The sequence below is a fragment of the Eschscholzia californica genome, unplaced genomic scaffold, assembly GCF_041429995.1.
Source record: "Eschscholzia californica isolate CP2 unplaced genomic scaffold, dmEscCali1.0.p SCAF_2, whole genome shotgun sequence".
NCBI lineage: Eukaryota > Viridiplantae > Streptophyta > Magnoliopsida > Ranunculales > Papaveraceae > Eschscholzia > Eschscholzia californica.
In genome coordinates, this window is record NW_028238309.1 from 12040939 (window position 1) to 12047115 (window position 6177).

Consider the following 6177-nt stretch of genomic DNA (forward strand, 5'->3'; position numbering starts at 1 on the left):
GACCTGGGCACGCTCTACCACTGAACTAATATCCCGACATGTCCGTCTCTTAGAAAACAGAACTCCCGTCTCTGGATTTGAATCAAGACTCGGCTTGGACTCGGCCCTAGCTAACCATGGTGGCTCATTCAATCCTAATCATATCTTTAACGAACAAATAATGTTTCATTGTTGTTTCCTCGTGACCTTTTCGAATACTGAAAAGCCTTCTCGTCTCTTACTAACTTCTCCATCAAGAACAAACAAGCTTCTAATCTCATGAGGTAGAAGAAAACCTAATCTCTTTCATTTTCTTTTTCTGTTAATAAGGTTCCAAAAAAGGTCCTATATAATCATGACAAAATTTTGTAAGAAACATAAAGTGAACTTAAACAAATATCTTTCATGAGTTTAAATGGTGAAAATGCACCTCTCAATTATCTATACATTAAGTGAACTTAAAGATCAATGATTAAATTGAAAACTTTTACATGGACTGAGCTCTCCTGTAAACAAGATCAGTACAAAAGTTCTTATAGTTAGTAATATGGTGTATTCCTGACTCATGCTTCTCTGCTTTCAATTTGTAGCTTTGGGGTATTAGAGGGGGTGGCAATGCGGCAGCACAAGCATTATTTTGGCAAGCAAAAGAACGACTATATTAGTATTCGAATCTGATCGACCGATATAACATATTTCAAATGGGTTTGCATTGCACGTTCTCGCTTTTCATTCTCCCTAATGAAACAAGCACCCACTTGATAGAAAATATTGTTCCTTACATTTGAACTTGCTCAAGAATAAACTGAAGTTTCTATTAGTTGCTATAGCTTGTATTACTTCCGATATTCTCCTTTCCTCAAACTAATTTTGGAACTTGAAATTTTAGATCACACTTGTTGGACCGGGTGATCGTCTACCTCCGTGACTGTGACAAGCTTCTCAACTTGATCCATATTCACATAACTGTAAGTATTTACATCTAAAATGTGTCTTATTATTTGTAACTCTGTAACATTGAGTCGAAAAATAATAAACATATTTTGTATACATAAATGGGGGAAATTGGTTGTGTTGCAATATGAAGGCATCCTTTTCATTTCCCTTCTTAATGAGAATTAACCATCCCCAAATCTGGCATGTACTTGAAGATGGTTAGAAACCTTAGGTAGTATTTATTCTTTTCTCATTGTAGGAGTCTGACTCGTCTCAATCTGAATCGTTTGACTCAAGTGGACCAAGAAATTAACCCAACTGAGCCATACAAACGAGATAGAAATCATAAGTCAAATAAAAACAAACATTCTGAAGTCTCATTTGAGACAATTCAACACTCGTATCACATTTCAAATCTGACTAAGAAATAAACTAGGCGGGCGGTCGCTAGAGAAACATGAAGAGTATAAAGCATATGAAGTATAAACATACCTAACAAATCGAGAATGGTCAATCTTAAAGCGGAAAAATGTAAGGATCAAAATTAGCTTTGCCGTTTAGGTCGCGAGTCCATAAAGGCCACTCATGACGGGTTCATTGGTTAGACGAGAGGGCACTCGTGTGAGCAGTGCACCATATGGGGGCAGGACTTTGAATCAGTCGTCATTTCTTTGGCTCTGCATTGTTGCTTTGAGGGTATGGTGGTTCTTCATTGGAAGCTTCGACAAGACTGGTGGATGCCGTCCATGGTGGTGGACATTGTCGAGTGATCTGAGGTATTCTTAGCAGACACATTTATGCTAGTGATCAATCGATTGGACTTCGGCAGAGAAAGTGATATTGAAAAATATCAACCCCTCCTCGATATAAGGTTTCTTTGAATTTAGTAGCTGAATTGCTTCGACCGTGCCTGTTAATAGGCGTTCCAGAAAGACCCGTGTTCAAGATGATTTCTTTATCTGTGTTTCATAGTCATGGTCTAAATGAAAGGCCAATTGAGATGTACTCCCTCGCGAGCAAGAAGACTTCTCACTATTAGGTCTTTAGGAGTGGGTGTTGCAAGATTTCATCAACAGCACCATTTCTTCTCTTCTTTACTCGCTTCAGGGGTCTGTGTTACCTAGGAGATCTTCTGCTCGATGAACTCTCCTTTGGTCGCCTCCTTTTCCTCTCCGTTCCCACAGGAGATTCATCTCCTTTATTGGTGAGGCAGAGAACCATAACAGAAAGACGTACCACTTGATGAACCATGTATAAAAGAAGGTACGAAAGTATGTCAATGGAGTTCATGTAAGAAGCTGACGCCTCTAGCAGCGATATCTATCTAGGTCATGATATCTATTAGGTCTCTGAGCTAGTTGAAAATGTAATATTATATTAACAAGAACTTGTAAACCCAAAAACAATAACAAACATAAAATGGCATTCGAATATCAGTGAGCAATGAGCAATATTAATTAATATATTTTTGTGAGATAGTATTAATTACAGAATAATGAACAATTTCGGTCGATCTCTTTCACGATATAGTTTTTGAATAATACAGAACAATAAACAATGTTCGATCAATTTCATTTCATGAAGTTGTCTACGGATATCATATAGTAATGAAGTTAGCTATTTGTCTCATCTCGTCTCTTCTCCATCGTCAAAACTATTAGCAATATCGGGTAAATCAGCTTTACGTTGTTGGCCAATCAAATTCATCTTTTTCTTCCACAGCCAAATCATCGTCCTCTTTCATAAACAGCAAATCACATTTCACATCTAAGGACGGCAAATAATCTGCTTCGGCTAAGCATTTCGCAATTTCATCTTCCGGGAAGAAGGTCGAATCATATCTTTTTGGTAAGCGGGGCAAATCATCTAATTCTTCCATGAATTTCGAAAATTCCTCTTCTGTCAAGAGAGGCAAATCATCTTCCTTCTTACTCGTAGTAGCACCAATATCAGTAGAAGGAGGAGCAGGAAAAGTAGCACCGACGGCAGTAGGAGCAGCTGCTGGAGTAGCAGCAACGGCAGTAGAAGGAGCAGCAGCGAAAGTAGCACGAACGGCAGTAGAAGCAGGAGCAGCAGGAATAGCAGCAACGGCAGTAGAAGGAGCAGCAGCAGAAGTAGCACGAACGGCAGTAGAAGCAGGAGCAGCAGGAATAGCAGCAATAGAAGATGATGGTAGTGAAGACGACAAGGTGAGTTCCTCAATCCTCTTCCTGATATTCTGCTTCAAACCCATTATTGCATTTTGCACGTACGACATTTTCTCGTATGAATTGAGTTTTTCAATATCAATCTTATCCCACCAAAACCCACCACCATCACTAATCTTCCTCCTCTTGTCAACATGTTCAATTCTCTCCTCTGTATCTTCTTCTTTTTGTACTTCAGCTCCGCCGCTAATGTAACGATCAATAACAGAATCAGCCGACGAATGACCGAACGAGAAAACATTACCAGCACCGGAGAAAGCAACCGCGGCAATTTGAGCATCAGATTGAACGCAAATATCGGCAGCCTTTTTGAATAAACCTTGACGTCTCTTGGTGAAGGTCACATTCCTCTTACTCGTATCATCAATCTTTTCAATCTCTATCTTCTTCCTCCCCATCTTTTATTCTCTTGTTTGTTTGTGATTGATTTTTCACTCTGTACCAAAATATAATCAAGATTCTCTAGTAAGATTTGAGATTTTTAATAGTAATATTTCAACCAAATATTGTAAATCTCTACGTTTAAATCAAAACCCTAGTATGATTATTGTTTTAATTGTAATCCGAAGACAAACAAGAATGGATAAAGGTTTGAGTCTAAATACTAGAAACATTGAAACTTTTTAGTATAAACAGAACAACTCTATAACAGTATATGAGAAAGATATAGTAAAACCCTCTAAAACCCTAAGGCTCTAAAACAAAAATCAAAAAGATTAAAACAAAAAAAAGGAAGAAATAGGGTTTGAATAATACGTTCTTGAATGATATAAAAGAACCTTGATTGACTTATTATAGAGAGAGAAGGCAAAAGAGTAGCAATAATACCTGTGTTTGTTTATATGGGAAATTAGTAGCAACGAAACAGAGGAGGGAAAGAAGAACTTGTTCTTGATTAAATAACAACAATTATTCCTGATAAAAGAAAGAAGATCGAAAACCCTAGATCAATCTGAATAATGGGTAACAAAGAAAGATCGATGAAAGAATGAGAATTTATCAAATTGGTGATTCTGGTTTCCAATGCTCTGTTTTTTAGAAAGAAAGAGAGAGCAGAAAGAGAGAGTAAATAGTCAAAAAAATAGAAAGTGGGGGTTTTCAGGTATGTGTAAGAAAGGGTTTGTTTCTGATTAATAGAGGAAACAGAAAGCGTGGGAAAAGTTTGGGTCTTTGGATCAAGTTAATATCCACCGTTCATTTCAAATAAGGATTAGAATTTAGAAAGTAACAGTTGGAAAAACTCTTCATCAAGTTACCAACGACTACAAATCTATATCTCAACCGTTCATTTCAAATTAAGGATCATCTCAATATCATTAAAGGAAAGCGTCACTTACGAAACAACTAAACATCGGAAATAAAAGAGGGAACAACATTCCAAATTTTCTTTTGACAATATTTTCGATACATTAAAAAAACTTAACAATTAATATAATAGAGACTAAATATTACGAGGCTGAAACTATTGACACCATTACTATGGTTCAATGTTGTCTTTTTTGAATTGTTCAGCGTGTGCCTCAAACCCTTGACCTCTAGGTGGAAGATTATACCTCTTACCACTCCAAGTCTCCAACCAAGGGTTGTTGGCAAGGTTCAATGTTGTCTTCTTCAACGAATAATCTGAAATTTATATTTAAATTTTAATTTGCGATCAATAATACATATTATTTTAACAATCAAAAGGCACAAAATTAATATAGTAGACTTAAAGCGTGAATATATTCATTAATAAACATTCCGAACAATATTCTTTCCTCAAAAGAGGAAATGTTTTGTCAAATCCAAATTCAAACTTTTCATCACCTTTCAAGTTATCTCTTTGGACTTATTGCTTAAGCGGTTTCACATATTTTTTTTTAACTGGTTTTTCGTGCAAATTTTCTACAACAGACTAATTAACTTTTAGAAGATTTGCCTTCGACATGCATAACCCTACTTGAAAATTGTGGTTATAACATAAATAACTGTCGTTTTTCTTAACTAGTACCAAACTATTAATTTTCTTTTTGTTATTAGAAATTTTTTATTTTCTTTTCTATTATATTCTTTCGTTCTCAAAAGCTACTTGCTTCAATTAAAAAACATCTGACCACACTACAATTAAAAGCTACTTTTTTTTTTGTCAACACTTGGTTGTCCAAGTGGTTGATAGTGTTGACCTAAACTCCAAACTCCTAAAAATCTCACGTTCAATTTCCGGAGTCCGGAGGAAATGGAATCTATAATTTATTGAACTTGAATTATTAAAGGTATAAATAATCTAATAAGTTTGTCGGGCATTAAGCTCTATGTTGTTGAACTTTAGACCCTTTTAGTTATTGGTTTTACATAAGCGGTTATCGTGCTTATCACATCTTGATGATGTATCGATGTCAAATGACTAACGTAGATCGTAGTCGATTTCTCAAATAAATAACTACTTCTTTTTGTTATTACATTCTACTGGTTGTTATAACTTGTATTACTTCTGATATTCTCTCGTCCTAAAAATAATTTTGCAACAAAAAATTTTAGAGCACACTTGTTGGACCGGGTTATCGTCTACCTCAGTCCGTGACCGTGGCATATGCTAGAGAAATAACCATCCCCTAATCTGGCATATGTGTGAAGATCTTGACTTTTGAAGTGAATTTTTATTACCATATCTTTTTTTTTTGGTTTTAGTATCATTCTCTAATATGTGGCCAGGTGAAATATTTTGATGGAGACCATTCGGCAATTGGGCCTCACGACCAGGATATTATTGGGCCCCACGGCCAAGATGCTATATTAGCATAGTTTCTATATTTTAATATTTTGAATTCCTATAATTATGAGTCCTAGCAATCAAGAAAAGTATCCTTAAGTTGTTATCTTCTTTTATTTTCTTTCTTATTTGAGTCAATCTAGGAAATTATAATCTCTATAAAAGAGAAGTCCAGTCTGTCTATTGAAGCATTGAATTGAATATCAAATAAAAAACCCTCCTTGATTGCATCGTTCCTCTTTTATTGTTTCAATTAATCTTGTTTATTTTAGTTTATTATCAATGAGTTCTTCCATTATTACGCTT

General features: G+C 35.6%; 1 long non-coding RNA gene across 2 annotated transcripts; it reads left to right on the plus strand.

Annotated features, from left to right (window-relative positions):
- Window positions 1-573: 573 nt before the first annotated feature.
- Window positions 574-3511, plus strand: LOC147556259 (uncharacterized). 2 transcript variants are annotated; one of them, XR_015235146.1, is made up of 4 exons: window positions 574-947; window positions 2638-2763; window positions 2854-3104; window positions 3301-3511. It is a non-coding gene; the product is annotated as an uncharacterized LOC147556259 (long non-coding RNA). The 2 variants fall into 2 exon arrangements; XR_015235145.1 differs by having other exon boundaries at window positions 2857-3104.
- Window positions 3512-6177: the final 2666 nt, after the last annotated feature.